Source organism: Lipotes vexillifer, unplaced genomic scaffold (assembly GCF_000442215.2).
Source record: "Lipotes vexillifer unplaced genomic scaffold, Lipotes_vexillifer_v1.1 scaffold149, whole genome shotgun sequence".
In the NCBI taxonomy this organism is placed as follows: domain Eukaryota; kingdom Metazoa; phylum Chordata; class Mammalia; order Artiodactyla; family Lipotidae; genus Lipotes; species Lipotes vexillifer.
The window spans coordinates 2779405-2794984 of record NW_006779962.1 but is presented as its reverse complement, the minus strand read 5'-3'; the positions used below and the strand labels follow the sequence as shown (position 1 = coordinate 2794984).

Sequence of the window (15580 nt, the reverse complement as noted above, 5' to 3'; positions counted from 1 at the left end):
GTGAGCACCCCTGGGCTGGGCAGATGTCTGTGTCCAGGCCACATGCTGGGATCCTGGGGGGTGGAGCCCATGAGATGGGAGGCCTCTTGGGTGAGGTCATGTATTCCTTTGCCAGGGCTGCTCTCACACAGTACTGCAAACCGGGCGGCTTAAACAACTGACACTTGTCTGGAGGCCAGAAGCTTGAGATCCGTGTGTCGGCAGGACTGGCTCCTCCCAAGCGCCCCAAGGAAAGGATCTGCCCCAGGCCTCTCTCCTCGGCTTGTGGATGGCCGCCTTCTACCTGAGTCTCTGCTCTCTGTGCGTGTGTCTGTGTCCACGCGTCCCCCTTTTGTAAGGACAACATCTTGGAGTAGAGCCTGCTCTAAGGACCTCACTTTAACTACGACCTCTACAAAGACCTTGTCTCCAAACAAGGTCGCACTCTGAGATACTTGGGGTTAGGACCTTAACATATGAATCTGGAAGCGCGGCTGTGCCGGCGCATTGAGGGGAAGCGGCAGCAGCCGTGATGGACGTGTTCTGTGTGATCTGGCGCCACAAGCCCACCATCTTCACAGACGCCAAGGAATCGAGCACCGTGTTTGAGCCGAAACGCATCGTCGAGGGCATCCTTAAGCGGCCGCCGGAGGAGCAGCGGCTGTACTAGGACAACCAGCTTCCGGACGATGGCAAGACACTGGGCGAGTGTGGCTTCACCAGCCAGACAGCACAGCCTCAGGCCCCAGCCACCGTGGGGCTAGCCTTCAGGGCACGTGAAGACTTTGAGGCCCTGCGCATCCAGCCCTTCTCCAGAGCACGCAAGCTTCTGGCTGTGATGAAGCCGCGGGACTCAGGAAGCCACGCCAATGAACAAACCATGCAGTGAAAGACCACTCCACTCCCCCCCGCAATAAAAGAGATTTGGGTGTCCCCCCAAAAAACTGTGAATTTGGGTGGGGGGCACACTTCAACCTAGAACAGGTCACTTTGAGCTCAGAGCAAGGATGGGACAGGGAGGCAGCTGTGGAGAGCTTCCTGCCTGGTCCAGCCCGCGGGAGGGCAGACAGAAACCCCCGGGGACTCAGGAAGCAGCAGCTCTTGGGGGACAAGCACGGGGCTGGCTTTTGGCTGCTGGCACCTGGCTGAGACGCTGGGAGCCTTGAGCAGGGCCTGGCAAAGCCGGGCGGTACCAGCCAGGGATGCAGGCCCAGCTGGCTGGGCCAGAGAAGGCTTCCTGTGAAGTCGCAGCCTTTGAAACCTTGACTAATAAGGTTTTCTTCTCTTTCTAAGTTGAATGCATCAGTAACTTCATATAGGATCCCATCTGTCTGCTCCATTGCTGCCAGTCGGATTCTAGGCCCCTGGCCAATTAAAAAAACCAAACCAACTTAGCATGAATCTGCTTGACAAATAGTTTTGTGAGTGCTCTGTTTTCCCTCGGTGGAAGAGAGGCCTCTTGACTGCCCTTCTGGGTCCGACTTCCAGAATAAATCTAGAATCCTGCAGCCAAGGAGCCTGGGTGGCGTTTGAATTAGTATCAGGAGGTGGAAAGCGACAAGGAGACGGCTGTCAGCTAAATGCAAGGAAGGCGTTTTCCACCACGTTGCTCAAGGTTGGAATTGGAGGATCCACAGCACCCTGGGCCTGTTTCAGGTTTAGCGCTTGGTCCATGGTAGTGTGAGCTTCTCTTCACCTGGACGTCTCTCCCATGGGCCCCTTGAGCACAGTGCTCAACGCTTGTATTAATAATTAATAACTTGTCATTAACTGTGGGATGATGAACAAGCACCCAGGGAGGGAGCCAGGGCGTCACCAGGACTGGTCACCTATGGGTGTTCAATCTCTTGGTGGGACCCTGGGAGGACATCCACACCACAGCTGGCTGATGGCAGCGTCCTGGGATTCCCCAGGGCCGGACACTGGAGGGGGTGTGTGTGGAGCGATGGCAGGGGGCGGGGGAGGGGGGATGTTTGCTGCTGGGCAGTCACCTGACTTCTCTGTGAGAGGGTGTGTGCCCAAAGGCGGGAGCTCATGAGGGCAGGCGCCACCCAGAGGCCAGGCTCCAGCAAAGAGTAAGCAGAATCCCTTGTGGGGGTCAGAAGAGTGGCTGCGAAAACAGCCACAAAAAGACGTCTTGCTCAGACAGAGCTCTTCCAGCAACAGGCAGACATGAAGGGGTCTGTGCCCGGCCCACAGCTGAGCAGAGAAGGCCTCGGCCCCTGTGAGAGCGGGCGGCCCCCAGTAGCAGAGAGACAACATCTGTCAACAAAGAAAGCAGCAGAGGACACTACACTGGGGGCCATATCTGCAGGGGGAGACACCTCGCAGGACAGTCGACATGTTAATGTGCTCAACAAATCCCCAACAAACCCTGCTGTTTTTAGGACCCTCACCACGTTCTATCAGAGCCTGGCCCTGTCCTCCAGCTGCCCTAGCCTGTGGTTCCCTGAATCCTCCATGTCCGTGACCCCTCACCACAGGGCCTTTGCACACACGGTTCCCTCTGCTCCAGGGCTCTCTCCTCCCCTCCTCCAGCTGCCAACCTCTGTCTTTTGATGCCGACATGATCAGATGTCAGATCGAGCCTTCCCTTCCTGCCTTCCCTGACTCCTAGGCCGGCCCAGGGCCCTTCGTCCTGGGTTCTCAACAAACCTCACCACTTTCCCTCAGAGCGGGACTCCCAGCTTGATGCCACACTCTGAATCACATGCCATGTGCCCGCCTGGCTGTAGGATTCCCGGGAGAGGGGACGCTGTCTTACTTGGTCACTGTTTTATCCCCAGAGGCCAGCACAGGCTTGGCCCACAGGCTTTCTCAAAGGAGTGATGCCACCAGAGCAGGAGCCTGTGCTCCTTGGAGTGGCCAGAACTCCTGACAAGGGGGTTCAGTGGTTTAGAGAGTGTTCCTAGACCCGGCCCTGGGTTCGAATTTCCATTCTGCCATTGACTGACTTAGTGGTGGCTTTAGGTAATAAGTCAGGTAACCTCTCTCTCTGAAAGGTGGTGTCACCTGTTCTCTGAACAGGGCAGTGGGAGGAGTCAGTGAGAATACAAAGGCCAAGGAGCCCTGGGTGCAGGGCCTGGCACGGGGTGGGCTTGGCTGCCAGCGGGGCCGGCGATTCTGCCAGTCCCTCTCTCTCTGCAGGCCTGCATGCTGTTTACTCTTGCCCCAGGGTGGGAGCAGGGGACCTCCTCTGGCTGCCCCGGAGCCATGCAAAGCGGCAGCTGCCCTGAGCTGGCTGGGCAGGCAGGGCCCTGTGGAGACCTGGAAGGCTCTGGGCTGCAGGCACAGTTGGTGGCAGTGGCTCCAGTCCAGCCCAATGACTCTGAGAGGAGCTACTGGCACTCACCACCGGCCCCTCTGTGTCCAGGGCCAGCGGAGCCTTTGGGAAGAACAAAGGGGGCTGGGCGCCCTGCAGGAAGCCAGTTACCTACACCTGCCCGGACCCGCTGCCCCGGGAGCCCATGGCTTCCCCAGAGCTGCTCAGACCCCCCAGGAGATGCCCAGCTGGGACGGAAGCCAGCAGCACAATCTCGAGGGGCTCACTTACCTGTGGAGGCTCAGTTTGCTCATCTGTGGGTTGGGGGTGGAAATCCCTACTGTGTGCAATGAGAAGACATTCACAAAACTGCCTGGCCTGAAATAGGTCCTTAATAGTCTCGGTTCCTGACTCTCAGCCCACAACTCCCCTGCACTGTGCTCCTGTCCCCTCACCTCCATCCTAGAAGCAGGGTCCTTCTCTCTGGTCTTAGGAGAGGATGCCAATCCCCTTCTGACAGCAGAGTTCAGGCACAGAATGGCTCCCCCCCAGCAGGAGGCAGTGTTGATGAGAAAGCCTTTGCCATTAGCCACGGGAACTGGGCAGTAACGGTGACATTTCAGGACTGGCTCTTGGGGCAAGAGATTTTCAGGCTGAATGTGACGAATGAGGGAGTGGGAGGAGGGAGAGTGAGGAGGGGCTGGTGTGCCCCAAAGATAAGGCGTGAAATCCCAGCTTCTCCACTCCCTGGCTGTGTGACCTTGGATAAGCCTCTTGACCTCTCTGAGCTTCCCCCTCTGTGAAATGTGGGTGGTAACTGGTGCCGATTCCTATCCCCCAGGACTGCTCTGAGGACCACGTGGGCTCCATAGGTGAAGCCTTTAGGCTGGTGCCCGGCATGCGGCACGCCCTGCTCTTCCTAGTTTCTGCTGCTGCTGTGCTTACTTTCTATACCAGGAGCTAGTAGAGTGTTCGAAAAATTCATCAGCCCCAAAACCTCGTCTCCCCAGCAGCAGCAGCAGGGCTACGGGAATACAGCTCGAGGCCTGGGGAGGGGCAGACATTTCCAGACTCCTACCAACCTGGCTGCTTTGAGAAAATACCTAACTCTTTGCCCTTGGACTGGCCAACCGTGTTCACGGCTGGACTGGCTTCTAGAGGGATTGGAGGCCCAGCGAGGCCGAGGGACTTGGCCAAGGTCACTGTACCCCAGAACCTGTTTCTCCATAAGCCAAGCTGCCTTCTCCCAGTGCTGTTGGTGTTCCTGAGGGCCTGGCAGGTGAGAGCACTGGGGAGTGGGGAGCTCTGGACAGCCAGCATCTTGAGGCCATGGGATGGCTAGAATTTTCCAGGACCTGCCTCTAGGAGCAGCGACCCTGGCCAACCTGCCAGTCTGTGCAGAGCTCCTGGCACCGACCCAGAGGCAGCTTCCAAACATTCTTAGGCGGAGGGCACTGGGAGGCGGCCCAGGCTCCCCCCGATACCCAGGAGGGGAGCCGCCTGTTTCCACCCAGAAGGCGGAGGGGGAAGGCTGACCAGAGCCTGGCGTGGAGAGGGAGATGGCGAAGGCACAGCTGGGTAACAGGCATCTCTGTCCCCATCTCCCCTTCCTGCAGACAAGCAGAAGGGCAAGACGAGGAGGGAAAGCAGGGAGATGGAGAGGGGGAGGGGAAAGAGAGACAAGGTAGGGGGGCCTCCTTGGCCGTTAAGCAGGAGTGAGGGAGGCGGCCTGGCTGTGTCCCCATGGATGTCATCTCACGCTGTCATGGCCCGGGAGCAGAGCTTTGCCCGTGAAATGGCCAGGGTTTCCTCCCCTCCCTCAATGCCACCTTCCTCTGGGGTTTGACACCATCCTGCTAGAAGAAGTAATTAGGTGACCAAGTGGCCACTATGGTGGCCACTCCAAGGGTCACACTCCTATGACCCTGTCCCAGGTGGGGCCCACCTCTCCTCCCCCAGGAAGCCTTCCTGGATTGCCCTCAGCTCCACTGAGCACCTTTACCCCTCTGGGCCCTGCCACACTCTAAGCAGTTGCCATGAGGAATATGGAGGGGTGGAGGGGTGGAGGGGGTGCAGGTCATTTCACATCCATGGAATAGTGGACCCTTCACAGTGAACCATCCAGTTCTGAGGGCCTGACGGTGTCCAAGCAGCTTCCCAAGTTCCCGGTCAGCATCCTGTGATGGACCAGTCTTTCCTCTGCGTGTGTCTGACACACAGGGGGCGGGGAAGGAGGGGGAAGGGAGGAAGACACTTTGACTCTTTTTCTTAGGCTGATTTTGTGGCATGAATGATGCAAGATCGCCCTTCAGTACACTGAGTAAGAAAACAGCAATGCCGCCCCCATTTTTTCAGCACTTCTTACTTGCAGGGACCAGGCTAAGTTCCTCCTACGCATGCACCTCTGAGATGGGCCTGACACTGTCCCCACCTTATGAAACAGAGGCCTGGAAGTGGCCCAGGGTCTCACAGCCATGGCAGGAACTGGCTCTCAGCCAATGGGGAGCGTTCGAAGCCAGATGAATGACCAGCCCCGCCCCTGAATTCATCCCCATTTTAGAGACCAGAAAATAGAGGCCAGTGAGTTCAATGACCACCTTCAGGTATCACGGGTAATCGGGCAGATCTAGAGCCTGGGGTTCTTCCTCCTGACCGGGGATGGCAGACATTTCACTGGCTGCCTGCCACGAGTCGATCTGGCTGCCTGGAGCCCTGGGCTAAGAAGGATTCGGAAGCCATGTTGGGGTCCAGTGGGAAAGGGCACTGGGGTTGATTAGCAATGTCTGCCAAGGGTATGGGCAGGGGAGTGGCGGTCTGCCTGTCACACGTTGCCCTGCTGGATTATACCCTGCTAGCCCTGAGCTGACGGACGCCTTTCTACCCTGGCAGTCAAGAAGTCAATTTGATTTCTCTGGGGGCCTTAGCCCATCGGTCCTAGAGCTACAGTCTGGGGGCTTCACGGAGGGACTTAGGGGACTGTGACAGCCTTTGAGAACCTGAGCTGGCGCATCCACTGGGCATTAGCGGTGATGCCCTGGTGTCCAAGGCTTTCTGCACTTTGGGTTTTAGCCTGAGCCACAGGAGGGAGAATGCTGGGGGTTTTAATAAACCTTTCCAGAGAACAGCTTTTGGAGATGGTCTGTATTATCATAGAAGAACTGCCCTGGGATCTGAAGACGAGGAGGGCCATTCGGAATCTACTGCACCATTTTCATAAGAAGCCAAATGAAATTCAAGCTCCGGCTGCCTCTGGCTCCCAAACCACGACCTCGGGCTGCTTCCGCATCTCAGTGCTGCAATAATAAATCTTCCTCCGTGAAGCGTGCAGAGGTGCATTTCCCCGCCCCGCTGTGGGTGTTGGGAGGCAGCACGGGTCCTTGCGACATCGAGGGTATGTTACGTGTGCCAGAGAAAGGAAGGAACAAGTGTGCAAGTACGGCACTGGACCTGCTTAGCTGTGCTGACCATGTTGGCTAAAAAGAGTTCGTCTCGGAAATTGGTTTTCCGCCTTTGTTTGTCCTACCTTACGGGGCTCAGGAAACGGGAGCTCAGGGTCCTCATCCAGAGCAGAGGAATCTGGAAGTGGAAATGAACAGGAGAGTAAGAAAGGCAATGGTGATGGTAATCACAGTGATGTGCCAGGTGCCACGTGCCGGGGGCTGACCTCATGCCAGGCTCTGTGCTAAGTGATTCAGGTTAATTTCTGCAACAGCCCCATCAATGGCTGGTGCTACTAGTCACAGATGAGGGGATGGAAGTCCAGAGAGGGTACGTGATTTGCCAGGGGTCACACAGTCAGTAAGAGGCAGGGCTGGAATTATTGCCACTGGCTTCCAAAGCCTCTGCTACTAGACACATCTGTGGTGGAAATGGGCTGCCCTAGCTTTGGTGTGTAAGGCTATAGGGCCAGCCCCGGGTCAGGAGGGAGCTGGAGCCTCTATCCCAGGGGAGGTATGGGTGGGGTCTTCCCAATTCCTTCCCTTGGTCCCTCTTGGACTCCTTGTCTTGGAACTGGACCCTGAGCCAGGGCTGGGTCTCACCCAGGAGGTTTTAGAACTTTCTGGACTGCCAGAACCTTTAGAATGTAGCAAAAAATGATGACACTTTGATCCACTAGCTTGTTGGCATGAGTCTGGACTGCAGCTGGGAACAAATACATTCTACTAGAGGCCTCCAGGGACAAGGTGAAGGCACCTCAGAGGTCACCCAGGTCAGAGGTCACAATGTCAGATAAGGAAGAAAGCTCCTGGTGGGGTATGGTAACCCAGGGCATGCCCCACCTTTTCTCCCCCCAGTTTTTGTTTGTTTGCCTTTAAGTATAACCCACATAGAAGAGTGCCCAGAGCGTACGTGAGTATGTGAATGAGTGCCCACGAGTGTATGAATTTACACACACTGGACGCCCGTGTAACCAGCACCCCAGAAGGCCCCTCCCATCTATGTGTGCATTTCTTGTAAGTGAAATTGTACAGCATGTCCTCTTTGTGTCTGGCCCGTATCACTCAAAATCATGCCTGGGAGATTCACCCATGTTGTTGCCTGTCATGGTAGATGACTCATTCTCATTGCTGTATAGTATTCCTTTGGGTGAGAATACGACATTTTACCCATGCTACTGTTGTTGGGCCTCTGGGTAATTATATACATGCTATGAATGGTCTGAGGCATGTCTTTCCTGAACGTGTTTATGCGTTTCTGGTTGGAGCAGAATTGCTGGGTCATTGGGTATGCATATGTTCAGCTCTATTAGATTTGCCACACAGTTTTCCAAAGTGTTGTTCCAATCTACCTTCTACCAGCAATGCATGACAGCTGCAGCTGTTCCACATCCTTGCCAACTTCTTGGTATTCTCCATCTTTTCATTTTAGCTGTTCCAGGGGATGTGTAGTGGGATCACACCACGGCTGCCCTTTGCATTTCCCCGATGGCCAATGAGGTTGAGCCTCTTGTTATATGGTTATTGACCATTTTTCTGGGCCATGGTTCTGGCCCTTTTTTCTCCTGGTATGTTTGTCTTTTTCTTACCGGTTTATAGGCGTGTTTTAAATACAAGTCCTTTCATTGCAAATAACTTCTATTCTGTGGATTACCTTTTCCTTCTCTTAGTAGGTTCTTCTGTTGAGTAGATATTCTTACAACAGTCCAATCTATTAATTTTTTAAATTTATGGTTAGTGCTTTTTTTTTTTGCCATATTTAAGACATCTTTGCCTATTCTGAGGTCACAAAGATGTATCCTCTAAATGCTTTATTTCTTTGCCTTTCACATGTAGAGCTGTGATCCACGTGGAGTGTGTTTTTTGTAATTTGTGAGGTATGTTTTTGAGGTGACTTCCTTTCACCATTATACTGTAGGGGGTACCCCTGTTGACTGTGTTGGGTGGATGGGGGGAGCTTCTGTTTTTGGAATCTCTCTCTGTTCCACTGGTCAGAATGTCTATCCTTGTGCCAATCCCATGCTGTCCTAGTTACCACGGCCTCATAATAGGTGCCATCTTGCTCTGTTTTCAAGATCTTCTTGCTTGTTCTTGGCTCTTTGCTTTTCCATATAAAATTTTACATCAGCTTGTCAATTTCTACCAAAAAGAAACCACTGGCATTTTTTTTTGTTTTTTATTTGTTGTTGTTGTTTTTGCTTTTTCTTGCGGTACGCGGGCCTCTCACTGTTGGGGCCTCTCCTATTGTGGAGCAACAGGCTCCGGACGCGCAGGCTCAGCGGCCATGGCTCACGGGCCCAGCCACTCCGCGGCATGTGGGATCTTCCCGGACCGGGGCACGAACCCGTGTCCCCCGCATCGGCAGGCGGACTCTCAACCACTGCGCCACCAGGGAAGCCCCGCACTGGCATTTTGGTTGGCACTGCATTGAGTTTAGGTATTAATCAGGGGGAAGCATATTTACAGTATTTGTAGTTTTCCAATCCATGAACATAGTATATTCCTCCGTAACCTCATTAATTTCTCTCAGTAACATTTTGTGTGTTTCAGTGTAAAGGTCTTGGGTGTCTTCATTAGACTTCTTCCGACTTTCAAATTTACAGCTAATTCACAAGAATAAAATAATGGCAATTCTAAACCTTGCCCACCTGCCCTAAAGATACAGCTGTTCTGCCCCAGCTGAGTCGGCCTGTGGGAGAGGGGCCCATCGTGGCCAAATGGTCTTCAATTTTGTTTTAAATCTTGGACTTTAAAAACCCTAGACGTTGGTGTGTGTGCAGGAAAGAGGTAGCTGTGCCATGGCAGGCCTGAGACAGCTACCCTTTGAAAGGCCGGCATGCAAGGTGGGCCTTCGGCTGGCATCTGGGAACTTGGATTTGGGGAGAGTGCCCACCACTCCCTAATATGTAAGAGTGGCTCACTGTGCCCAAACTGTTGGTGCAAACCATGTGGTTTGCACCGACATGTGGGATCTAGCTCCCTGACTAGGGATCGAACCCGGGCCCCCTGCACTGGGAGCGTGGAGTCTTAACTGCTGGACCACCAGGGAAGTCCCGGGGAATCTGGACTTCTGGCACGTGCTGGGCAGAAGGTGGCTACGTGACCAGGTGCCAATAAAAGCCCTGGGTGCTGAGTCTCTAAGGAGCTTCCCTGGGGGACAACACTACAAGAGCATCCTGCATGACTCCACTGGGAGAAGACTCTTGGGAGCCCGCACCTGGCTTCCTCTGGATTTTGTCCCATCCGCCTTCCCCTTTGCTGATTTTGCTTTGTGTCCTTTTGCTGTAATAAGTCATAGCTGTGATACAACTATATGCTGAGTCCTGCCAGCCTTTCAGTGAATCGCCAGTCCTGGGGGTGGTCTTGAGGACCCCCGACACAGAGGATCAGAGCTTGCTACTCCTGGGCCAGGGCTGCTTCCAGGAGGGTGTTACTGCTGGGAGAATGTTTGCAATCTAACGCTGTGAGAAAAAGAAGTGGGTACAGAGCAGTCTGTAGCACACGACATAATTTCATTTCATAAATAGGATGTCTCAGCATTAAAAAGTAAGGAAATCCTGACTCATGCTACAGCTTGGATGAACCTGGAGGATATTTTGCTACGTGAAACAAGCCAGACACAGAAGGACAAACACCGTATGATTCCACGTGTATGAGGTCCCCAGAGAAATCGAATCCATACAGACAGGAAGTAGAATGGTGGGTGCCAGGGGCTGGGGGAGGGGAAGCTGGGAATTAGTGTTTAATGGGGCAGAGTTACAGTTTCGGGAGATGAAAAGGTCTGGAGATGGATGGTGGTGATGGCTGCACAGCAATGTGAATGTACTTAATGCCCCTGAACTGTACACTTAAAAATGGTTAGAATGGCAAATTTTGTGCTATGTATATTTTACCACAGTTTAAAAAAAAAAAAAAAAAAGAATACAATAAAATAGGATGTCTCTGTGTTCACACGGTCACAGTCCTGGAAAGGCACAGACCGACCCGCTCATTCATGGCCATCACCTCCGGGTGAAGGGATTGTGGGAGATAGCTCTCTTTCTGCTTTTCTATTTCCCACTTTTTGGGGGCATGGGATATATATTGCTTTTTTTTTTTTTTTTTTTTTTGCGGTACGCGGGCCTCACTGCTGCGGCCCCTCGCGTTGCAGAGCACAGGCTCCGGACGCGCAGGCTCAGCAGCCATGGCTCAGGGTCCCAGCCGCTCCGCGGCATGTGGGATCCTCCCGGACCGGGCCACGAACCCACGTCCCCCGCATCGGCAGGCGGACTCCCAACCACTGCGCCACCAGGGAAGCCCTATATTGCTTTTTTAATGTGAAAAATTTCAAATACAGAAAAGCATGGAGAAAAATAAAAGAAACATTTATGTACATATTACTTTTGTAATTTGGAAAAAAAATTCTGTTAACAATAAATACGATGAGGGGAAAAAAAAAATCAACGTCCTCAACCAAACAGAAATATTGGAAAAATAAGGACAACCTACTTGTTTTGCAAAAACACCTCAAGCCATACTCCAATTGGAAAATACTCTGTGGAACGTGCTGAGGCCTCTTCTGAGGAAGCCGTTTCTGGCCGGGCGGTGGCCACCGGGGTCATGACTGGGAGGCCCGCGTGGATTCCTGGCCACCCAGACCTCTGAGTCGGAATCCCTAAGGGGCCCGGGTGCTGCACGGTAAAAATTCCAGGTGGTCTGACGGTTCACTGGGCTTGGGAACCCCTGTCTCTAGGTTCCTTGACACTGCGTTTGCAAAGCCCTCCTTCACCTGCTGTGGCTCTATTCCTGTTTGGTTTGGATCCTGATCCGAGTGTGAACTGGGTCCTTAAAGCCTGTCTGTGGCCAGACCCCAGGAAGTGGCGCCGTCACCCCCAGGGAGCCAAGTGGAAAAGATGGGATGCGCTAGAAGAACCCATCACCTCTAACAGCGATGGTCCAAGGTGCTCGCCCGTGGAGGGAAAGCGCCTCACCCCACATTGTCACTGGGATTCTACAGGGAGAGGGCGGGGCTCAGGCAGCCTGTGTGACCTGTCCAAGGTCATCCAGCTAGTGGGTCTGCGGGACGGAGGGGTCCTGCAGCCCCGACTCCGTAGGCCCTCTGGAGGGGCGCGGTCAGGCTGACTTGGAGGGAGCAGGCTGTGTCCCGTGGCCCTGGTCTCTGAGACGGCAGACCCTGGACCGCTTTTCCGAGGGCCGCTCTCTCCCAGCCCCAGAACCTCGCTTTAGCTCTTTTCCACCTCCTGGAGAAACATCTGGGGGTGACAGCAGTGGGGGGACCAGCAGAGGGACAGGCAGGGGCAGGTCGCATCTCCCCACCCATACCCACTCCCCAAACCCTTCGCTCCAGCCCAGCTTCGCGGTGGAAGAGGTCTGCTCAGAATTCACAGCTGCTCAGGGGCTCATGAATTATGTACGGGCGCCAGATCAATCTGTCAGCACCCTGTCAGAGGAATCAAAGGCCCGGCGGCTGGCCGACAGCTCTCTCTGTGTGCAGAGGCAGCGACGTGGCTTTCAAGGCCCGCCGAGGGGCCGCCGTGTGAGCCCTTTGCCCGTGCTGGCGGAGCCCTGGGCGCTCTGCTCCCCGCCCCTCCCCAGTGCCCCGTCTCTCTGTCTCTCTGCCAGGCGCAGATTTGACAAATGTCTTTAAAGGCAGGGGAGGGGGTAACAACAAAAAACCCTGGCCCGTGTGTTTTGAGCGCGTTCCAAGACGCTCCTTGTGAATAATTGATGCCAGCGCCAGGTTTGTCATGAGACGGTCACCTTGGGTGGGGATAGTTTCAGCCACATCACAAGCTTCCTGTGGAGATGACGAGATGGCCACTCCCAGCCCACGCCCCCGTCCCAGTGGCGGGTGGTCTGGCTCCTGAGTTGCTCCGTCCAGGCCTCAACAGCAGGATAAGTGGAGGGCAGGGCAGAGCCAAAGCAAGGGAGTGGAGGTGGGTGGGTGGCCACTGGGCACCCCTGACCTCAGAGAAGCTGGAGATGGACCTGGGAGGGCGATGTATCCATAACAGATGCCAACAGACCGCGTGGCTCAAGATGACAGAAATGTACCTTCTCACAGTTCAGGAGGCCAGCGTCCAAAGTGTCAGCAGACGGAGGCCCCGAGGGAGGATCTGTTGCTTCCCCTCTCCTAGCGTCTGGAGGCTCCGGCACGCCCCAGCCTTCCTTGGTTTGTGGACACATCACTGCGATCTCTGCTTCCATCTTCACACGCTGTGTTCTCCTTTGTGTTTCTGTATCTGTGTCTCTCCTTTCTATAAGGACACCTGTCACTGGATTTAGGGCCCACCCTAATTCACGATGATCTCAAGATCCTTACTTTAATTACAGATGAAAAGACTCTTATTCCAAATAAGGTTGAGCTGAGGTTCCGGGTGGACACATCTTTGTGGCGGGGGCCACCATTCAACTCACTTCAGCGGGAGACACAGCAGCACAAGGTACAACAGGGTCAGAGCCGCCTGGGCCAGACGATTGCCGTGGCCTCCTCCTCTCAGGGCACAGCTGTGCCCCAAGCCCCGCCTGGGACGGAGTCCCAGGACCCCGAAAGGAAACCTCTGGGAGCCGCTGCTGGCCTAGCTCCCCGCGGCAGCCCACCGCGCCCAGGTTCCAGCTGGTCTGGCTGAGACGGGATGTTTTATTACCACTTAGCAGACGAGGGCTGTGAAACTCAGAGGAAGTGACTTTCCCGGAGACCCAGGCCAGGGAGTGGCGGCTGGGTCACGGTCGGCGTCTGGGGGACCTGGGGACTACTATCTTCTCTCGTTCTGGGCTGCCCAGCTGTGCTCCGGCCCCTCTGTGCTCCATCGTCTGTGGGGGCATCACCTGTGATCACCTGCTTCTACCTGTGCCCATCCCCCAGCCTCGTCTGCCCTCCCTCAGCCACACCCTCCGGGCCAGCCACTGCAGCCTCTTTGTGGTCCGTGGTTCTCAACGCTACCGTACATTCAGGTTCCCAACCCTGGAAATTCAGAATGAAGGGAGTGGGGTGTGTGTTTTCCAGGCACACAGCTCATCCTCCAAATAGCCTTGTGCTCCTGTCGAGCAGGGGAGCCCTCAGAGCATGGGCGTAGCCCCTCCCCGCTCCCCCAGGGCCCTGCACACAGGAGGTCCTACTGCAGCTGAGAGGGGGCTGGCTCCATGAGCTTCTCGTGGCCCCGTGTTTCGGACACACGTGACAGTCTCCCCTCCTGGATCAGTCAGGGTTATTGGGGTCTAAGCAACAGAAAGTGACTCTGGCTAATATCAGGAAGAATAAAGAAGGATTTGTGGAAGGAAATGGGGCTCACAGAATCACAAGCAGCAGTACACGTCTCACACCCACCAGGACGGCAATGATCAAAAAGCCAGAATACAGCAGGTATGGTGAGGGTGTGGACAGCTATGAACCCTTGTGCGCTGCTGGTGGGAATGTAAAATGGTGCAGCTGCTGTGGAGGGGCCCTCAAAAAATTAAACATAGAATTGCCATTTGATCCAGTCATTCCATCCTGGGTATATTCTCAAAAGAATCGAAAACAGGGACTTGAACAGATGTTTGTACACCCATGTTCACAGCAGCATTATTCACAACAGCCAAGAGGCGGACACAATGTAAATGTCCCTTGACGGATGACAGATAAACAAAACGCGGTCCATCCACACAACGGAATGTTACTCAGTCTTAAAAAGGAAGGAAATCCCAACACAAGCTGCAACGTGGATGAACCTTAAAGACATCACGTAAGTGAAATAAGCCAGACACAAAAGGACAAACACTGTGTGATTTCACTGATGTGGGGTATCGAGAGTGGCCCAATTCTCAGAGACAGGAAGTAGAATGGTGGGTGCAGGGGCTGTGGGGAGGGGGATGGGGAATTAGTGTTTCACAGGGGCAGAGTTTCAGTTTGGGAGATGGAAAGTTCTGTGGATGTATCGTGGTGACGGTTGCACAGCACCGTGAATGTACTTAATGCCACTGAACAGTGCACTTAAAAATGGTTAAAATTGGGCTTCCCTGGTGGTACAGTGATTAAGAATCCTCCTGCCAATGCAGGGGACACGGGTTCGAGCCCTGGTCCAGGAAGATCCCACACGTCGCGGAGCAACTAAGCCTGTGCGCCACAACCACTGAGCCTGCGCTCTAGAGCCCGTGAGCCACAACTACTGAAGCCCATGTGCCTAGAGCCCGTGCTCTGCAACAAGAGAAGCCACTGCAATGAGAAGCCCGCGCACTGCAATGAATAGTAGCCCCCGCTCACCGCAACCAGAGAAAGCCCACACGCAGCAACGAAGACCCAACACAGCCAAAAATAAATACATAAAATAAAATAAAATTTAAAAATTTAAAAAAACATTTAAAAAATGGTTAAAATGGTAAATCTCATGTTATGTATATTTTGCTACAATAAGAAAAATTAAACTGAAAGATACAAAGCCAAGGTGAAGAGGTCGGTGGCGGAAAGGGCAGGCGGGAGGCAGCTCGGGGGCGAGGGGAACAGGAGTGAGCCAGGCTCTTCTTGGCTCTGAGGAAGAAGAGGCTCCAGCCGGCGTCCAGCCCTCGGATCACTCAGCTCAGCTCAGGGGTCAGCATCCCAGGGAGCGGGGGTCAGCTGGCTTGGTGAGGGTCTTGTGTCCATCCCTTGTTCAGGGGAAGGGGGTGCCTCCAATGACAGCCCTTCCATACGTGTGTCTGGCCTGGGTTGGGGGCTCCCAAAGTCATCTTGGAGTGCTGCCTCCAAATAAGGTGGGACAGATGCTGGGCCAGCAGAAACGAGCGGGGCTGTGCCGGGAGAGGATGAGCAGTGCTTGGAAGCCTGCCGACCACCGCAGAGTCGGCACCAGGGGACACCAGCTGGGGCTCCAGGGACACGTGCAAGGTCAGCTGCATGAGTTGCCTAGGAGCTGGAGCCGGGTGAACT

The 15580-nt window shown here is 54.4% G+C and overlaps 1 pseudogene; it reads left to right on the top strand.

Moving 5' to 3' along the window:
- The first annotated feature begins 511 nt into the window (after positions 1–511).
- LOC103091641 (transcription elongation factor B polypeptide 2 pseudogene) lies at positions 512–868 on the top strand (annotated as a pseudogene).
- Positions 869–15580: the final 14712 nt, after the last annotated feature.